This window comes from Sapajus apella, unplaced genomic scaffold (assembly GCF_009761245.1).
Source record: "Sapajus apella isolate SASKATOON/1434 unplaced genomic scaffold, GSC_monkey_1.0 scaffold36, whole genome shotgun sequence".
Taxonomy (NCBI): Eukaryota; Metazoa; Chordata; class Mammalia; order Primates; family Cebidae; genus Sapajus; species Sapajus apella.
This window is the reverse complement of record NW_022436976.1, coordinates 1,195,168-1,216,599: the sequence shown is the minus strand read 5'-3', so window position 1 is coordinate 1,216,599 and position 21,432 is coordinate 1,195,168. Positions and strand designations below refer to the sequence as shown.

Genomic DNA, 21,432 nt, shown 5'->3' with positions numbered 1-21,432 from the left:
CTACTAAAAATACAAAACTTAGCCAGGTGTGGTGCCACACACCTGTAATCCCAGCTACTTAGGAGGTTGAGGCAGGAGAATCACTTGAACCTGGGAGGTAGAGGTTGCAGTGAGTTGATATCGATCACTGGACTCTAGCCTGGGTGACAGAGCAAGACTCCATCTCAAAATAATAATAATAATAAATCTTGGAGATTGTATTAGTCAGCACGGGCTGCCATTAAAATACTATAAATGGTTGGCTTAAACAATGGAAATTAATTTTCTTAAAGTTCTGGAGGATGAAAGTCCAAGATCAGGTTGACAGCATGGTCAGGTTCTGGTGAGGGCTCTCTTCCTGGTTTTCAGGTGGCTGTGTTCTCGCTATGTCCTCATATGGCAGATAGAGAACCAACAAGCTCTCTGACATCCAGTCTTATAAAGGCAGTAATCACATCACAAGAGTCCCACCCTCATAATGTCATCTAACCCCAATTACATACCAAGACCTCATCTCCAAATATCATCATCATATCGAGGGTTAGGACTTAAACACATCAGTTTTGAGAGAGACATGAACATTCAGTTCCCAATAGAGATCTTAGACACATAAAGAGCTTCCCTATTCTTTTTTACAACTGTGGCATCAAATATACTTAATGTCAAAACTGGGAAAACTGAAGCTGTCCTTAATCATGTTTTTGTTAATAGGATCTGTAGAAATAAAGTAAGAGAGCTAGAGTCCTAAAAACTGAAAGGTGATGTTTCTGATGAGGTGAGACATAAACTGGAATTATATTCTGATGACTGGTGAAAAAGTATTAAAACTCAGACAACATGTTCTGTGTATATTCATTAGCATGTCTTTAGATCCTCACAATTTCAGCTTTCTGAATCAAATACAGTTGAATTTGCTAATATGAAGATGCTGACTGTATTTGAAAATGCAAATTAATAAAGACATATAGCTATGAAATGTATTTTTGTCATGCCACTACTTATAAACAATAGTCAACTTGCACCCAGCTGTTACTTACCAGGCACGTTATACAGCCCATTCTGGCCATTCTAAATATGTTCAGTGGAAGTTCTGAGAAAGGTATTAGCATAGAAGATTTAACGCTCTTTGTGAATAAAGTTAAAATGGTTATTCAGCCCAGAAAAGGGAAAGAACTAAGGAATGAAGAAGAGAAAAAGAGTATGACCACAAAATGCATTTGGACAACCCCACTGAAAGCAAAAATAATAGTCTATGTGCTATTCCAGCAGCCTGAACTATCACTACCTGAAGGAAGAGAAGGCAGAGACAGAGTAAATGTCTGCAAAATATGGTTGAAATTAGATTCAGGGATAAGAGGGAGGGAAACATCAATCACGGAACTAGGGTCACCAACTTACCTAGGTGACTTGGTAAAAGAGTAACACTGCTGGCTGAGACATTTGGAATGGGATAAGAAGAATGATAGCGACCACTCACATTTAGAGGTAGAAAAGAAAAGTTGGGCATTGAAGGAAAAAGGAATGGTTAAAGGGAGAGGAGGCAAATCAAGGTAAGGAGGTTACAGAAACCAAGGAAGGAGGATGTAGTTAACTTTGTCAAATATTGGAAGATAAAGTTATGAACCCCCGAAATAGCATTTTAGAAGACAGTCAGATTTTAAGACATTAGGTAATGAGTTGAACAGTGATATAGTAAAATCAAAACTACTTTATATTAACGGTTTTTTGAAATGATCATGGAGGGAAGAAGAAAGACAGGATTATGATATTATTCCGTATTTATTTTCCACTTCAGAATAACAGAGCACTTTCCCATACATGATCTCATTTGATACTATTTCAATAGGTGGGCCTGTGGTGGATAAGTGAAGAAAGGTGCAATTAAGAAAGATAGTTGAAGATGCAGATAGAAGATGAAGTAATGAATGAAATTAGTTTTCTAAGGAGATGGAAGAGGGAAGAATTTAGAGCTGAAAAAGGCTAGGAATACCTCTAATTTTGAGAAACAAAAGAAGAAAAAGTGAATTCAGGAAAAGATAGGAACATTTTGAGGTAAAAATAGTTTAGAAAGATTCATGACTAAAAGGCATGAAAGTTATCAAGGTAACCTTGAATTGAGGGCTGAACTGACAGGAGAAATGTGAAATGAGTGGGAAATAATGGTGTTGGCATAAAAAGTCAAAACACTGACTCTTCACCCAGTCACAAGCTCTCCATATCTCTAATTCAGTATAGTAGTTCTCCCACTAATGTAATGATGAGTGGTCACTGAACCACTGGAGGCAAGGGCAAACAGTTCGATGTCTTAAATAAACCCAGCAAAGCCATTAAGAAAAGTTCATTCACTATACAATCCAATTTATAAGTCTGCTTTGAGTATCACTCCCCCAAGCCCGTGCTACAAGAAGGAAAAGCATTATCTGTTAGAAAAATGCTTTCTACCAGGACAAGACATCCTGTAATTTTTCAACCAACAGGGATGTTAGTCTGTGGTCTAGCCTCAAGTCACTTTCTTTAGAAAGTTTTGCTTTCTCTAAGATAATGCCCAAATGTTTATAACTTCCTTCTTTAAATAGTATGCATATTAAGAAATAAATTTAAGTCTGTAGTCTATGAGATAACACAATTGGGGGACAAAAGTATGACAGGCCTCCCTTCCTGGCTGGGCCATCCTGTGACATGTTCACTCAGGGCTCATGGCATCTCAGCCATACATTCTGAGATTCTGGCCTCTTGGCTCTTTGAACCATGTCTACCATTAAAATATTAATTTCTCACCGGGCATGGTGGCTCACACCTGTAATCCCAGCACTTTGGGAGGCTGAGGTGGGCAGATCACCTGAGGTTCAGAGTTTGAAACCAGCATGACAAATATGGTGAAACCCTGTGTCTAATAAATAGATAAATAAATAAAAAAAATATTAATTTCTCTATTATATCTCATTGAAGGTAAAGGTTATGATTTTTGCTTGCCCAATACACTTCCCTCTATTTTAATGACAATGGTAACATGTTCTTTCTTTCCTTTTTTTTTTTTTTTTTTGATAGCCGTGCTCTGTTGCCCAGGCTGGAGTGCAGTGGTGCAATCTCCACTCACTGCAACTTCTGCCTCCCAGGCTCAAGCAATCCTCCCACCTCAGCCTCCCAAGCAGCTGGGAGTACAGGTGTGTACTATCATGCCCAGCTAGTTTTTTGTGTATTTCTGTAGAGAAGAGGTTTCACCATGTTGCCCAGGCTAGTCTCAAACTCATAACATGTGGTGTGCTCTTAACTGGATCAATTCTATTACCCTGTCTTCCTGGCTTAGTGATTGGTTTAGGGAAGAGTATGTGACCCAAACTGATTCAATGCAAATGATTCTTAGGATTGTTTTCAAACTGTAGACAAAGACAAAGAAATCCTCTTTCTTTGCTGGTGGAACTGCTGTTAGGATGAGATGTGTGATTATAGTTGCTAGGAATCATGTTCCCCATGGCACAAAGAAAGCTCATCTGCAAAGAGAACTGGAAACATATTTCAGAAATAGAGAGGATAAGCCCTAAAACTATACTTGCTACTCAGTCCAGATATCCACAGGATCAGCTGTCCCCATTCTATGTTTGGGTGACATCAGCCAGCAAAGTCTCCTTTTTGTGTGATCACGTTGGAATTCTGTCATTTGCAAAGTAGCCCAACATGTGCACAGAATGTCTTATACTTTTAAGGTGCCCAATAAACATATATTGGTTATCTGGTTGGTTTGATGTCAGTGTTTTTTACTGTATCTTTTGCTTCAATACTTTGCACTCTATAACTTCATTCTCAATAAGGTTTGTTCAAAACAAAGTCTGCAGTTTGCCTGTAATAACTAGGTACCCTAACCCCCTATACTGGCATGATGAATATGTCTGTGTTTCAGTTTCCTAACTTATAAAATATGGCAAATAATAATAGCAGCTACTTATTTAGCATCTGCTAAATTCCAGGTGCTGGTCTAATACTTAACATACATTATCCTAATTCTTATGGCAACTTTATGAGACATGCATAATGATCCTCATTTTATGGTAGAGGAAGCTGAGAGGCAAATGAGGTTAAATGAAGTGACCAAAGTAATACAGCTTGATTGGCAGAATTCAGATTCATACCCAGGCTTGTTTGAGTCTGTGTTCTTTTGAATGTTCTATGTATGATGTCCTACTTCTTCAAAAAGCTTTTTTGTGTGTAATAAGATAATGCAGGTAAAATTGCTCTAAAAATAGAAAATGTTTAGAAATCATTCTCTAATTGACAACCAAAAAACACAAAAATGGGCTCAAATGTTAAGAAGGAGAGATTTAGGTTAAGGGGAACATTGTGACTACCCAAATTATGGCATTAGAAACAGTAATTGAAAAAAATAAATGCTGAATTTCATATAAATGTGAAATTTTATGAAGAGGGAAAGTGCAGCCAGGATTCTGTTGCGTTTCTTAAACCTTGAGAAAACTTGGAAGGACACAGGTAAGTCAGAATTGCTAAGCTAGGGAGAACCAGATCTCACTTCTCATTTTCCTCATTGGACCATTGATACCAGCATGTGGAATTCCTTTGTGGTCCTGTTGATGGACAGTACTTATAAAATAATGAACATTCTGACTTACAGATCTGGATGGCAATATCAGTAATGTTTAAAATGAACAAACATATGTACTTATGCTGTCCACATAGCATGAAAATATATATAAACCTAATTTTTGTGTAAGTTTAACTGAAAGAAACATAAGGCCAAATCAATGTGTTAAATGACATTTTGTAGTAAAATCCTTGTGTTTTTCAGCTTGTAATTACCATTTTAAACAATTTCAAGGGAACCAACCACAGTATGAACTGTCTGTTTTATGTCCATTTTCTTCATTAGACTGTGAGTGCTCTGGGTACAGAAACTGTGCCCCACATATCTTCTTACCCCTAGAATCTAGCACAGATAAAACTTGGCATATGTCATGCAGGGTTGTGCTATCACTTTTATGGGTCCTAGAAACTTTTGCCTTCATGGGCCCCTTCCTCCATTAAAAAATACTTAAAATTATATTTTATGATTATGCTGGTATGAAAATGAATATATTAGTATTATACATAAATACTTTCTTTGACTTTTTTCTTCTGATTTTAAAAGATTGTTTTCAGAGGCGTCTAAAGGTATTGTGGACCCCAGGTCCTGTGCCTACCTTACTTAGGGATAAGTCAGTCAAGTCCTACGTGTTAAACATATTTTTGTTGACTGAATGAAATGAATAAATGACTTAAAGTTAACTTGGTGGTAGTGATTCTTAGAGCTTCTATTTTGGAGTAACTTTCAGCTTAAAAAATGTTTCAAAAGCAACTAATTAATAAAATCACCACGACATACTAATATTCATTTAATCTGAAGCCAACTATGGAAATTCAGTACTGTAAACAAAATTAAAACCCAAGGGCAGTGTAGAAGAAGTCTGTCAAAGTGGCAAAATAAATATTTTAAAATAATAATCAGAGGTTGCTGCAATATTGAACAAACATAGCACACCTCTTAAATAGAGAAATTTAAATATTTTCTTTTTAAAATTCTGACATTCCAAAAGAGTCAGTTCAGAAGGTAGATACTTTAAAAAACATGGGTTTATACTTGGAACCACATAGTTATTGACCAGAATTTAGTTAAGCATGTGCCTGGAACGCTAGACCTGCTGCCTTGAACAACATTGCTTTTGGAACTCAGCATCTCTCCACTGTTGCTTCCAGAGACAGCTTTTTAAAATGGAAAATTGATTGATGAAATCTTAGACATGAATAAATGCTAATGTATCTAATAAATTAAAATACTGTCATTTTATAAGAAAGGTTTATTGGCTAACTGTGCTATTTCTTCTAGTAATTTAAAGTCTAGTGTTTAATTTACAGAATGAAATGCAGAAATCAATTACTTGGTCAGTAGTAAGGTGAAATTGATGTTCAAGAGTATGTTTTGGGACGCAACCAGGCTGACTTATCCACTGACTTAAAATGTAGAACGTCATATCTGAGCAGTTTTCCCCCCTGCTTCTGAATGTATTGAACAATGCTCAAAATATGAGGAAGCATCTTTGCATTGTCTGGATGGGGTTGTGCACAGATTAATATCTGGATAATAATTCAGATTTACCCTTCCAAAAAAAAATCACACATATAAAGTAGTGCTAGTATTTATAGGATGGGCATTTACCAGAACAGCTCTTAAAGGCTATATAATAAAATTGCATTAAGGCTGCCTAAATTAATTAACCATAGATACTGAAATGAATTCAGCTAATGGATTCTGCTTCCCCAAAGAGTATTCTCTTTTAATAATAATTTTAAAAGCAAAAACATGTTTTTCCTCCTCTTTTTCATGATATGTAGCCACCTGACCAAGAGTGGGACTGGGAGGGAGACTGTCCCTACCACCCAGGAGAAAGCTAGAGGGAGAGGTCATCTAGTGATCATGCTCCTGCTTCTCCTCTCCAAGGGCAAAAGGCTGCCTCAGCAGCTGTCACATCCTGCTGCCATTTGAAACAGAAAACCAGTCTAGAGTTTCACACTTATCTCCAGCTTTGCATTACCAAATTGGCAGTCTTGCTACACCCTAGTAAATGCCTTTCATAGATAAATGTGGTGAAGGCTCTAGGGAATGGTGAATGGGGAGGGCATTTGTGTTTAGGAAGGGGCAGTACCTGGCTCAGCTGTCTGCCATCCACCAGATGTTTATGGAGATGAAACAAGCACAGAGGAGGAAGAGAATATACAAGGTCACTTGATCCATCTCATGCAGGCAGGCAGAATTATATCTTTGTGCACAGTCAACCATAGAGTCTTGTGAGGAGGATGCTAGTTATGCAAAGGCACATCATGAAGGACTTCAAAGATCTCCATTGTGGACTCACAAATCACAGTTACTCAACTCCCCTTCTAGTCAGACCAGCCCTGGTTTTCCCATATTTCTCATACAATGTCCTGCTTTGGCCATCTTACTGCTCATTAGCAGTTCCAGCAGAGGGCAGGAGGGGTAAAGGAGAAGAGTCGTATATTATAGCCGAAGATCTCTTCTGATCGTGTTAAGGCAAATTTTCTGGATTACTTACAGCAACAGATGTCTTTCTGTCCATTTTTTTTTTTAACTATCTGTCTGTATAGGTATTTCTAGTTTTCAGAGTCTCCTCTCTCAAGGAATTTAAAATCTGGCTCAGGAAAGCAAAATGAGGACCTATGAAATAATGAGAAAGCCATGCTATAAAGCCACGCTATAAAGCCACCCCTGTTATCCCAAGCAAAGTCATGGGTTTCAAGAGGAGGAAGAGAAGTCTTCATGCACTGAAGTTGGTGATAGCATTTGTACATTAAAAATATAAATTGAAGTCAATAATTAGTGCAGAGAAGTGAGACTCAGCAAATGGGCAGATTGTAATTGTTAAAAATTCTCTAAGCAGGCTTGGGTAACTGTCCCATGGACAGGACTTGTAAGCACCCAGTGAGAATGTGGTTTTTGTAGGGCAAAGGTCTCACTGGATCTCAGTACCAAGACTTTGCGGTGATCAGCTGGAGTGAAGGGGCTGGGACACTGAGGATTGGTTGGCATTCCGGGAGGAAAAATATTTAGTATCTTTCCATATCATTCATTAAGGCCTGTGTGACGATGTCATGAGTAATTCATTACTGGGAGGTCTTCATCAGATAAACAGGGCTGCAAAATTCATGGCCAAGGAATGCGGGCTAGAGAGACACTCCCAGCTACAGCTGCTACCTGAACACCCAGAGCTGGCTGGGAACCAAGGAGACATGCTGAAACCAGGAGCCTCAGCGACCAGTGGCAGCGTTACAGCCGCTTAATCCTGAAATGAAAAGTAATTGCTTCTGGCTTAAAGAATAAAGGAAAAACAAGATCAGCCTGGCTGGATTACATTTTTTTCAAATACAACCATGCTAACAACCAGATTCTTGCTTGGTATTTGAAAATGTGAGGAAATGGATGTTTTCTGTCAATGTAATTTAAATGTATCCAGGAGTATTGACATATAAGAACACTTGAATACAAGTATATTTTGATTAATATAATTAAATAAAATATGTTTACTTTTACTGTAAAGGAGGACATCTAAAATTTAACTTACCTAATATAAATTTAAAAGATATTTCTTAAAAATAGCTCTTGCTTTGTATTTTGAAGCATTTTCTGCTGAAAAGTGTTGACCAAAGCTACCAGAGCTCCTTTTCTGTACAGATGAAACTGCGAATGGAGAAATATGGAAGAAAAGAGAGGGGAAAGGCATTTCAATACTTTTAATATATTTCTGTGATGAAATTGTCTTCTCTAGAGAAAAAAGAGTTCATAAAAATTCATTAAGGAAGAGCTGCAAATTTAAGTTATTGTTAAAATAATAGAAAGATAACTTTAACCCACAACTGAGTAAGCAATATTTGTGTTGTTACTCATTTACCTCTCAAGACCTACAGGATGGCAAATGTCAGGAGATGTTCTGTATATTGAGTCTGTATTTTCCTTGAAAGCAAGAGAGCAATGACACAGAGTAAAAGCAAAGTAGAATAAGAGGAAAACAAATCTTGTTTTTACACTTCCAATGTTTAAATTATATGTACTCATTTAAGATATTTGTAGCAGACTCACAATGATGTACAGAGAATTAATTGAATCATATCTTGTATTCTAGAACTGAAGCTGCTTTGTTTCCTGTTAGGTTGAGTCATATGAAATTGTCTACACAAATAGCAATTTCACATGGTTTAACCTAATACCATAAACCCTCACAGGAATTCTTCAACCAATAATGAGCAGTAAGAAATAAAACCTAGTTTGTTTTCCTGCCATCATTCTACATGAACACTAATATTATAAAACAAATATAACACATACTATCTTCTTGCAGGTGTTAACATTGAGAATATTCTGCATAAAAGAACAAAGCCTATTTACAGACATTGCTCACAGTTTGTGCTTCTGCTTCATTAACTCAAAACAGAAAAAAATAATTCTTATACCAGAAATTTTTTGGATACTACCAGGATGACTTAACCTAACAGAACAGCACCATGACTCTGACAATTGTGTCTGCTTCTTGTGAGCTCAGGCTGATGAACAGTTGGAAGGCCAGCCACAGACCAGATAACCTGACACGCAGTGATCACAAACATGAGGACTTATTTAAATAAAAGGTGTCATATGGCACATGAGGTAAAGAAACAGTCATGAATGGCTCTAAGAATGTAAAAAAATGGCCATGAGTTGTACTGTCTGTTGGTATATAATACACAGCTGGTGAACCAAAAAGCCATGGTATTTCCAAAGGCGAGGGACTATGGTACTTAGTAACACTTTGCAGATTCAAAATAAAAGAAAAGAAAGCAGTCCTTTTTCACACCAGTGCTCTATCAATCTCTGCCAAGAAAGGGCACTAAATGTTAAATTGGCCCTGATTCTCTTTTTCACATTGAACATGATTCAGATGTTAACAAGGTTTCCATTATCATTACAGAAAGGTTTTAGATAATCTTTCTGTTCTTGCAAAATATAATAATGTTCAAAGGAAATACAGATTTAAAGTATAATGTGAACATATATTTTAACTGAGATATACAATGATTGCAAATATTTAAATGATTAGGAAGTATATATTTATGGTATGTTGAATGCAATTTTAGCTCAATCTCTATGATACCTGCAGATTTAAGGCAATCTGTTTTCTACAGAAAAAATGATTATAAAATGTAATATAATTATACTAATGCAAATTCTCAAGTCATAAATAATTAAGTCATCAATGACACATTTTCTTTAAACACCAGATGACCTCAAGAGAAGCTAAGTTCTTTCTTCCCCCAGAGATTTCAAGTAAAGAGTCATCCTTTACTACCTGCATTTTGCTTTCTGGTGATGGAACTAGAATTACTGACAATTAAAATATAATTATCAGCATCTCCCTGGGTGAACTAACTCCCTAGTGTCTTAAAACTTGCCTTCCAAAAGGAAATACATCTCTTCAAATTATACTTCATTAAACGTAAAGCTTAATGAGCCTTTAAAATACAGTCTTAAAGTGGTTTCATTCTCCCCATCCCTTTGCCAGTATTTCCCTTCCTCTCTAAGCATCTTTCCCTTCTCCTTCTCCAGGGTGAATTTTGAAAAGATTCTTTTCAAAATTTCAAAGAAGGATAGCCAACAACACTATAGCGCTGACTTCCCTCAAGGATTTCTTCATCCAACCCAGCAGGTGGGGCCTATAAAAGACCTCACATACAACATTTGAAAAATACAGTAATCAGATTAAACCTACGAAGTTTTCCAGAATTGCTCTAATATCAACCTTTATTTCACTTCTTTTAAAGACAATTGATCATTTAAAGCAAATATAATACAACTTCTTGTGGAGCTTTTAACTTATGTGTAAGTATGACAATAGCACAAAGAACACATTGCAAGACAGAAAATTTGCTTTTGTGTATTTTATATACTACACATGCAGTATGTGATATCACAGTAGATTCTGCTAAGCTAAGAATGCATATTTCAGTCCCTAGGTCACCCAAAATAAAATAACCACATACAGTTTTCGAGCCAATAGAGGAAATATTTAAAAATTATTGAGCTCCCTGTGGTGGCTCACGCCTATAATCCCAGCATTTTCGGAGGCTGAGGTGGGCAGATCATTTGAGGTCAGGAGTTCGAGACCAGCCTGGACAACATGGTGAAACCGCATCTCTATCAAAAAATACAAAAATTAGCTGGGGTTGGTGGCATGTGCCTATAGTCCCAGATACTTGGGAAGCTGAGGTGGGAGAATCACTTGAACCCAGGAGGTGGAGGTTGCAGGGAACAGAGATTGGGCCACTGCCTTCCAGCCTGGGCGACAGAGTGAGACCTTATCTCAAAAAATAAATAAATAAATAAATCTCAAATCCAAAAGAAGGAAGAAAAGGAGAAACAAAGGAAACAAAGGAACAACAACAAAAAAGAGACAAAACAAACAGAGGGGAGAAAACAAATAGCAAAATACTAGATGTAGCTTCAACATCAAAAATTTTATTAAGTGTAAGCAAACAAAACATTCCAATTAACAGGCAGATATTATCAAACTGAATTAAAAAAAGAAGAACCAATGCTATAGAGTTTATAAGAGAGATGCTTTATGTATAAAGTATAAATATAAACAGCAAGTTAGAAGTAAAAGGGATAAAAAAGAATCTATTTTTATTTCATTGATCTACTTGTCTATCTTTTTACTATACCACAATAACTTTATTATTCTATCTTGAATTTAACAAGATTCCTAGGTAATTCATATATACATTAAATTTAAGAACTAATAAGTAGATACCCTTTTGAGGTATTCAGCAATGATAAAAATAAACTTCCTTTTACTTTCTGGTAATGGAACTAGAATTACTGACAATTCAAATATACCAATTATTGCCAATTAGAGAGGAATATCAAGTATTGATTAAGCCACTTACCTAAGGCTACAAAAGTGGACCAGATCCCAGATTTCCTGAGTCCCAGACTATTGCCATGTCTACCAAAAACTCAGCTTCATAATTAAGTTTTACTCATTCAATAATAGTCAAGGAAAAAAGTAATTTCTATTTACCCACATATTTACCACTTCTAGCACTAGTCGTCATTTTTTAAAATGTTGATCTGAGTTTCTATCTGGTGTCATTTCCTTTAGCCTGAAGAACTTCCTTTAATATTTCTTACAGTATATGTGTACCATGGATACATCCAGTTTTTGCTTGGCAGTGTTTTTCTTCCCCTTCTTCTTCCCCTTTCTTTCCTTCCCTCCCTCCCTTCCTTCCTCCCTCCCTCCCTTCCTTCCTCCCTCCCTCCCTTCCTGTCTTCCTTCCTCTCCTTCCTTTCCTTCCTTTTCCTTCCTGTCTCCCTTCTCCCCTCTCCTCCCCTCCTCTCTCCTTCCCTTCTCTTCCCATATTCTCTTTTTTCTTTCATTTTTAAGGGATCTTTATCTTTCACTAAGTTTCTCATTCCAGGTTGACAGGTTTTCTTTCTTTTAGCACCTTAAACGTGTTATTCAATTGTCTTTTGGTCTACTGATAAGTCAGCATTGTTGTTCCCCTGGATCTTGTGTAGAAAGGGTCTTTTTCTCATACTGCTATTAAGACTTTTCTCTTTGATCCTTGGCTTTCATAAATTTGGTTATAATGTGCCCAGGAGTGGTTTTCTTTTTTTTTTATCCTGCATGGGGTTTATTCAGATTCTTAGTTTATGGGTTAATATTTTTCACCAAATTGGGAATTTTTTCAGCTATCACTTCTTCAAATATATTTTCTGCCCCAATTTCTCTTTCATCTTTTTCTGGAACTCCAGTTTCACAAATGTTAGGCCACCTCATACTATTCCACAAGTGAGTGAAGCTCTGTTCATTTTTTTCAGTGCTTTTTTTACTATGTGCTTCAGCTCAGAGTTTATACTGCCCTGTCTTCAGTGTCACTATTTTTTTTTTTCTTCTATGGACTCCATTTTGCTGTGAAGCCCATTTTTTTTTTTTTTCATTTTAGGTATTACATTTTTCAATTCTACAATTTCTAGCTTCTTTTCTTTTATAATTTCCATTTTTCTGGTGAGAATTTCTCTCTATTGATTGGAGTCCATATTTTCTTTAAAATTTTAAACATATTTATAAGAACTGTTTTAAAGCCTTTGCTTGCTAATGTTAACAGATCTGCCATCTCTGAGTATGTTTCTTTTGACTTAAAAAAATCTACTGTTGTCATGCCTCTTCACATATCTAGTAATTTTTAAATTGTATGCTAGATATGAAATGCTACATTATCAGGTCTGGATTTAAAGAGTGTTTAGTTCTGTTATGTTAATTTACGAGTGGATACGCTTAATTTTTAGGAACCTGTTTTTAAGCTTTCTTTGGATGAATTTAGAATAGCCTTGAGTCCAGGGCTAGAGCAGCCCTGCTCCTCCTGCCTGGCCTTTCTGGGGTCTTCACTGAAAACCCGGGGAATCACTGAGAACATCTCCACTCAGAACATCTACATCTCCAGTTTTGTGCACCTTCTAGAATCTCCATCCAGCTTACAGCTCCCCAGTAGTTGTTTTCCACCAGACTTCGTAGAGTCTTACCCTGAAAGTGAGAAGCTTAGCATTCGACCAAAGACTTTACAGTACCCATATGCAGATTTCTGGACCTGTTTCTCTGTGCAGCTTTCTCTTCATTACCTTGACCTATAAATTTCAACCACCTCAGCAGCCCTGAACTGTGATCTCTGCGTCCTGAGAACAGTAAAGCAACTGTTATCAACTTGGGCTCCACTTTCCTGTGCCTCCAGAGAAAAAGACAATGTGACCAAGGGGTTCATTTCATGTACTTCCCTTTTCCCAGGGATCAAAGTTCAACAGTGCCTGAATTCCAATGTCTGAAAACAGTTGCTCCATATATTTTGTCCAGTTTTACAGCTATTTATGGAAAGAGGGCTGTTACTAGAAACTTCATCAAAGCCAGAAGTGGAAGTCCTTCACACTGGATACTTTTTTTTTTTTTTTTTTTTGGAGACAGAGTTTCACTCTTATTGCCCAGGCTGCAGTGCAATGGCACAATCCCGGCTCACTGCAACCTCCGTCTCCCGGGTTCAAGCAGTTCTCCTGCCTCAGCCTCCTGAGAAGCTGGAATTATAGGCACATGCCACCACGCCCAGCTAATTTTTGTATTTTTAGTAGAAACGGGCTTTCACCATGTTGACCAGGATGGTATCAATGTCTTGACTTTGTGATCCACCCGCCTCAGCCTCCCAAAGTGCTGGGATTACAGGCATGAGCTACCGTACCTGGCCCATACTCGACGCTTTTGATCATCATCTCCTGTTTGAAATTCTCCCTTATATTTACTACTCTAATCTTGGTTTTTCTCCTAAATTTCTTATTATTCCTTCACTATCTTCTCCTCCTCTTTACCCTGTACCCATGCTTCCCATGCTTAAATTATATCCATTCTTTAAGACCCAAGGTTTCTCCATAAAGCTTATCCAGCCCCCTATGCTGGAATTTATGCCACCTATATTCACATACTTAACACTTTATTGGCACTGCTTCAGATAGCACTTTGCACTTTGTGCCTTTTGAATGATCATGTCACTTCCATATTGTCAACTCTTTGAAGACATGGACAATGTCTAATTTATCAATGTTTCTTCCATAGAGCTTAACACAGCATTCGTCTATTTGGCTTAATTCTGATATGGTGGTACTGGTGCTTGCCCAATAACGAGAGGAAGCAACATTTGCTGACAACACCCACGCACTCTGCTAGATGCTTTGCACACATTATTTTGCTTAATTCTTGAGAATGATACTGAAAAGTAAATCAACCCAAATGACAACAAAGCCAATGGCTGTGACTGAGATCACACATTCTCAACTGCTGGAATCTCAGGCCTTTGAATCCCTTCCTGTCTCCTGGAAAAGTGTGAGACTTTCAAGGACCTCCTTGCTGCCCCTTACTTGTCTCTGGCATCATTGCCCTCTTCTCAGTTCCCTCTGGCTTGAGGCTGGTGGGAGGCTGCTTCCCATGTTAGTACCTCCCTGAGAAGTTGTTCCTGTGGCACAACTGCTGCTTCCACGTATCCCCGCCGCCACCACCACTGCCATCCTTTCTGCAGTGCTGTAGCCACTGGTACAGGCCTGCTCAAGGCCAGGCATTTTCTTGCCGCAGCCTGGCCTGCATTAAAAAGTCCTCTCTAGCTGCTTGTCTTCTGAGTACTCTAGAGATAGCCCTGCCTCTCCTGCCTCCTATCACCTCTCTCTGCAGAGCCATGGGGAAGCCTTGGAGGAGCCGCACTACCAGAACACTTGATGCTTCTGCCTGCCTTCGTTTCCTGGGGTCAAACCTGCTTCTCCTTCAGCCAGATTTTTTCGCTGTCCAAAGCTATCAGTAAGTGGATTGATTTCCCCCTGGTGGTGGATCTCATTGAACAAGGACTCAGTAAATTGTTAAGTGTTTGCTAAGAACTTTTTATGTATATGGAGTCCTATTAATTGCTAAAAAAGAAGTTAAAGAAAAAAAACCCAAATTAATAATTTAAAAACAAACATTTTGTTTGATAAGAGTTCCTTGCTTTAAAAAAGTTGAAATATATTAGACTATATGGATGTTCTTTATCTTTAAACTTCAATTATCAATTTGATAAATATGTACCAGGTCCATGAAGGTACCAGGTTCTGCTTCCAGTACTTGGAATACAAGATAGACAGGATGCCTGCTGTCATGGAGCTTCCAATAAACACATAAACTAATATCACCTACTGATAAGTGCAGTATTGGACAGTGGTAAGTGATGAGGAAAAAATGAACCAGGAAGATAGGATAGGAAGTAATGGCAGAAAACATGAGATTGGGAAGCGAGGGAAGATCTCTGAGGTGACATCTGGGCTAAGTGTTAGGTGATGATGGAGGGAAAGGACAGTCTAGGCAGGGAGGACTTCAGTGTTGCTGGAATGTAACAATCCAGGAGATGAATCACAAGGGATGAGGTCAGAAAGACAGACAGACTAGCCCAAATCAGGTAAGGCTTACAAGTCCACGGTAAAGAGTTTGGATTTTATTATAAATACAGGAGAAAGCAATGAAAGATTTCAAACAGGACTGGCGTGCTGTGATGATATTGCTCAAAGATCACTTTGGCTGCAGTGTAGAATGCATTGTAGGGAAGCAAGAGGATAAGACATCAAGACCTCAAGACCCATTAGGAGTGGTCCTAACCTAAGTAAGAGATGATGGCTCTATAACTCCATGAAATAAATGTGTGTTTTATTAGGTTGTGCCCTCTGTCGACAGCCCACTGTATAGGATACTGGATCTACTGTATAACAAAACTAGATGACAGGGTCACTGGACTCAAAGACCTTTCTATAGTTCAGTGGAGACGGCAGGTAGAATTAAAGAGAACAAAGGGTGATAACTTATTGAGGCAATAAAAAGTTGGGAGAGATGAGCAGGCTCTCAACAATAGTCTTTGGCTATGGTAAAATCTCCTGGGTCACTCTATCCTGAATCACTCTAGTGCTACACTCTAGAACCAAGGCAACCATCTTTCAGATTTTGAATCACAGTAACATAACCAAGCAAACTACAAGCAAAATATGAATATGATTGTCACATATTTGCTGAGCACTTAGAATGTTCCAGACATTCTAAGTGCTATGCTCTAAGTGAGTCATTTAGTCCCCAGAACAACACTGGGACAGTGATTATCATCCCCATCTTCTAGATGAAGAAAACACAGCTTAGGACGTGGTGACTTGCCCACTATTACATATGCTAAAAAGCATGAGAACCCATTCTCAAACCCTGGCTAGTCTGCTCCCAAACCCAAGCTTATAAGGATGATGGCAGTGTTTCCCAGGGTTGCCTGATGATAAGAACTATCTGTGACCCTCATTAAAAATTAAAATACCTATCCTCATTCTCTACCCCATGCCAGACCCACTGAATCAGAATTTCCAGGGAGGGGTCTGGGAAGCTATTTTTTTTAACAATTGGCCTCAAATGATTCTATTTTTTTTTTTTTTTTTTTTGAGAGGGGGTGGTGTTTCTCTTTTTTTGCCCGGGCTGGAGTGCAATGGCACAATCTCAGCTCACTGCAACCTCCGCCTCCTGGGTTCAAGCAATTCTCCTGCCTCAGCCTCCCAAATAGCTGAGATTACAGGCACATGCCACCATGCCTGGCTAATTTTTTTTATTTTTAATAGAGTCAGGGTTTCACCATGTTGGTCAGGCTTGTCTCGAGCTCCTGACCTCAGGTGATCCACTCGCCTCAGCTTCCCAAAGTCAAATTATCATAATTATTATATGTTCTACACCAGAGTAGGCCATACCTAACAAAAAAGGAACACAGATAAATGGAGAATATGTATCAGACACTTCTAGGAAGTAAGTTTTGAGCTGAATTGTGGAAGGAATGCTAAGAGGACGAAAGCGACACGAATGAGAGAATCAGGTACGTAGGGCACTGATAGAAATTGATGTCCCACGGAGAGAAGGTGATTTGACTCAGCGCACAAGCCACTGCTCAGTTCTTACATAGGTTCAAGCAGGTTTAGAGCATTTGTGCATTATTGAAGCTGTCTATATCCTTGGCCTGATCTTGACCAAGATTGTGCTAGAAGGGGAATCCTTGAAATGATACTCTATTAACATTCTCTGAGATTAAAGGGTCAGAAAGAATCCTGATTTGAGAATTTTTTGTTTTTTAAAACTAAATTATTTACCTGACTTCCTACAATAAACAAAAGGGAACCTTACTTGGGATGTTAGAATAATAGAAAATTCTCTTTAATTGATTTATAGACATTTTTAGTACGTTTTAAACTGGATGTCATATAAACCATGTCCTAAATTCTTCTATTGCATTACCTTTAACAGCCTGCAACTTAACCAACAGATGTTTGTTGAATACTGACTTTATACCAGATACTGTGAGCAGCTCAGGGGAGGCAAAGATGTAGAAAATGTGGCTATTAATCACAAGTATTCAGAATCCAGGAGGAGAAGACAGACAACCAGCTATGTAATTCCATGACAAGTTCCAGAAGGAAGGTTGTACAAATGAATGGCTGGGGTGCACTAAAGAGGGAGCCCTTCAGTCTGCCTGGACCTGACAGGGCCACATGAATGGCCTGGACTGCTGGGTTTTGAAGGATTCACCAGATTTCACTAGGAAAAGGAAGCAGAAAGTATTCCCACCATGGAGAGAGAAGGAAAAATGACAAAGAGGTCAGTGTGAAAGAGTGAGCATTCCGTCCCGTGGGTTATCACAGTCACACTCTACAGTTCAGTTTTTTCATTCTGCAGTTTTTTTTTTTAATTACCTATTAGCATTTAAAATAGGGTAGTATTAGTATTACAAATCTTTATTTCTGACTTAATGGAAACAAAAATTTCACAATACTTGGCCCACATCCTCTCACAGCATCACTCACCTGATCCCAAGTAATAGCTGCCCTAATCAGACAGGGCACCTGATCCCCGGTCCACCCTAGACCACACCCTCAACTCTTTTATTCCAAGCCCTCTATGTGGGCATTTGAGTGTGTGACCTGGGTAGAGTTTAGGCTATGAGGTGGTAGGAGAACACCTTGAAAAAGGGTGTGATGTGATGTCAGAGTAGCTTGAAGCAAAAGTGTGAATGGCCTTACTTGATAAGCTTACTCAGACTTTACCATGTGGGTGATGAAGGGAGTGACTACTGATAGAGTAAAGCAAGGTAGAGAAATGGTAACAACTGAACTGGAAAAAATCACCTTAAACTTCATATGGAACCAAAAGAGAGCCCACATAGCCAGGTCAATTCTAAGCAAACAGAACAAAGCTGGAGACATCACACTACCTGACTTCAAACTATACTACAAATAATATATACTACATATATATAGTATATGTAGTATATATTATTTGTAGTATAGTTTGAATAAATATATTACAAGTAATCAAAACAGCATGGTACTGGTACCAAAACAGAGATATAGACCAATGGAACAGAACAGAGGCCTTGGAGGCAATGCCACACATCTACAACCATCTGATCTTTGACAAACCTGACAAAAACAAGCAATGGGGAAAGGATTCCCTGTTTAATAAATGGTGTTGGGAAAACTGGCTAGCAGTGTGCAGAAAGCAGAAACTGGACCCCTTCCTGACACCTTACACTAAAATTAACTCCAGATGGATTAAAGACTTAAACATAAGACCTAACACCATAAAAACCCTAGAAGAAAACCTAAGCAAAACCATTCAGGACACAGGCATAGGCAAGGACTTCATGACCAAAACACCAAAAGCATTGACAACAAAAGCAAAAATAGACAAATGGGACCTAATTAAACTCCAGAGCTTCTGCACAGCAGAAGAAATAATCATTAGAGTGAATCGGCAACCAACAGAATGGGAAAAAATTGCAATCTACCCATCTGACAAAGGGCTGATATCCAGAATCTACAAAGAACTAAAACATTTACAGGGGAAAAAAAAAAAGCCCATTCTAAAGTGGGTGAAGGATATGAACAGACACTTTACAAAAGAAGTCATATACGAGGCCAACAAACATATGAAAAAATGCTCATCATCACTGGTCATTACAGAAATGCAAATCAAATCTACATTGAGATACCATCTCACACCAGTTAGAATAGCGATCATTAAAAAATCTGGAGACAACAGATGCTGGAGAGGATGTGGAGAAATAGGAACACTTTTACACTGTTGGTGGGAGTGTAAATTAGTTCAACCATTGTGGAAGACAGTGTGGCGATTCCTCAGGGACCTAGAAATAGAAATTCCATTTGACCCAGCAATCCCATTACTGGGTATATATCCAAAGGATTATAAATCATTCTACTATAAGGACACATGCACATGAATGTTCACTGCAGCACTGTTTACAATAGCAAAGACTTGGAACCAACCCAAATGCCCATCGATGATAGCCTGGACAGGGAAAATGTGGCACATATACACCATGGAATACTATGCAGCCATAAAAAATGATGAGTTTGTGTCTTTTGTAGGGACATGGATGAACCTGGAAACCATCATTCTCAGCAAACTGACACAAGAACAGAAAATCAAACACCAAATGTTCTCACTGATAGGCGGGTGTTGAACAATGAGAACACATGGACACAGGGAGGGGAGCATCACACACTGGGGTCTGTTGGGGAGAACTAGGGGTGGGACAGTGGGGGGTGGAGTGTTGGGGAGGGATAACATGGGGAGAAATGCCAGATATAGGTGATGGGAGAAAGGCAGCAAACCACATTGCCATGTATGTACCTATGCAACAATCTTGCATGTTCTTCACATGTACCCCAAAACGTAATAAAATATGTATATATTTTAAAATGGTAACAACTGATTTTTAGGAAGCTGCCTTCGGTAGATGGCTTGGAGGCATGTGGTCTGAAGACAGAAATACAGGAGGCCACCACAAAGGTTCAAGTAAGAGGTGATCAAGAGCAGTAGTTGGAGAGTGACCAGGAGGATAGAAAGGAGTGCCAGAGGCACAAAAGAAGAGTCATAAAATTTTTTTCTAAATTGTTTAATGTGAAACATGTAGAAAATTTGAAAGAACAGTAAAATAAATGTCTCTACCATCTCTTCAATGCATATTCAACAATTGTTACTATTTTGCCATATTTGCTTTATCTTTCCACACACGCACACAAATATATGTATGTGTGTGTATACATATTTTGAAAGTTGTTGAAATCATTACACCTCACACCTAAACATCAACATCTAAATATACATCGTCTATAGGCCAGAGGCAGTGGCACACGCTTGTAATCCCAGCACTTTAGGAGGCTGAGAGAGGCAGATTGCTTCAGCCCAGGAGTTTGAGACCAGTCTAGACAACATAGTGAAACCCTGTCTCTACAAACAAAAAACAAAAATTAGCCAGGTGTGTTGACATGCACCTGTAGTCCCAGCTAAAGTGGAAGGATTGCTTGAGCCCAAGAGATTGAGGCTGCAGTGGGCTGTGTTTGTGCCACTGTACTCCAGCCTGGGTGAAAAAGTAAGACCCTGCCTCACAATAAATAAATAAATATCGTCTCCTAAAAATAAGAATTTTCTTATATGTAACCACAATGTCATTATCATATCTAATAAAATTAATATTAACTCCTTAACATCATATAATATTCATATTATTTAATATATGGCTCATATTCAGATTTTCCCTAAGTGTTTCTTTAAAAAATTTTAGCTGTTTTTATCAAGCTAAGAGTCCTTTGAGGTTCATATATTTGGTTGTTATGGCCTTTTATTCTCTTTTAATGTGGGGCAGCTCCCCAAGTTCTTCTGCCCCCATGAAAATGACTTTTGGAGGAATAATAAAAAAGAACTTTGTTTTGTAGAGTATCTTAAATTCAGATTCTTCTGCAGCTTTCTTTGTAATTTGATTTTTTTTTAATTCCCTATAACTCCTATATATTTGAGTTTAAGCCTGCCTAAAAGCTTACTTGGATTCAGGTTAAGCACTTTTGGCAAGTATACTTTATAAATGATTTCATGAATTTCATCTGTACCCCATGAGGAGGAACATAATACAAACTTGTCCCATATCAGTGACTCTAAGGTTGATCACTTGGTTAAGGTGGTGACTGCCAGATCTCTCCTTTGCACTTTTTACAGTTAGGAAGTGACATGTTCTGTGATACTTTGTGTGAATAACCTGTTGTACAATAATCTTTTACTATTAAAGATCCTTGCCTGAATTATTTTATTGGGAGTTGCAAATTAGTAACTTTCAAATATTGTCACTCCTTTATTGGTATTCTTCTCTAAAGATGAGTTTTCCCTCACCACATAGATGATATAAAATTCCTTTTCAAAAGGCAAGGCAAATGTTTAGTTCTTTCCCTTTACTACCAATGTCAGAGTAAGCATTTATTGAATAATCACTGCCAAT

The 21,432-nt window shown here is 38.1% G+C and overlaps 1 long non-coding RNA gene across 1 annotated transcript in view; it reads right to left on the bottom strand.

The window, feature by feature from the left end:
- Nucleotides 1–5,347: 5,347 nt before the first annotated feature.
- The window catches only part of LOC116563744, an 80,226-nt gene continuing 64,141 nt past the window's right edge, over nt 5,348–21,432 (bottom strand). The window contains exons 2-3 of the long non-coding RNA XR_004274547.1: nt 8,103–8,218; nt 5,348–6,822 (exon numbers count right to left, since the gene is read on the bottom strand). This is a non-coding gene — a long non-coding RNA (uncharacterized LOC116563744). The remainder of the gene's footprint in view (nt 6,823–8,102; nt 8,219–21,432) is intronic.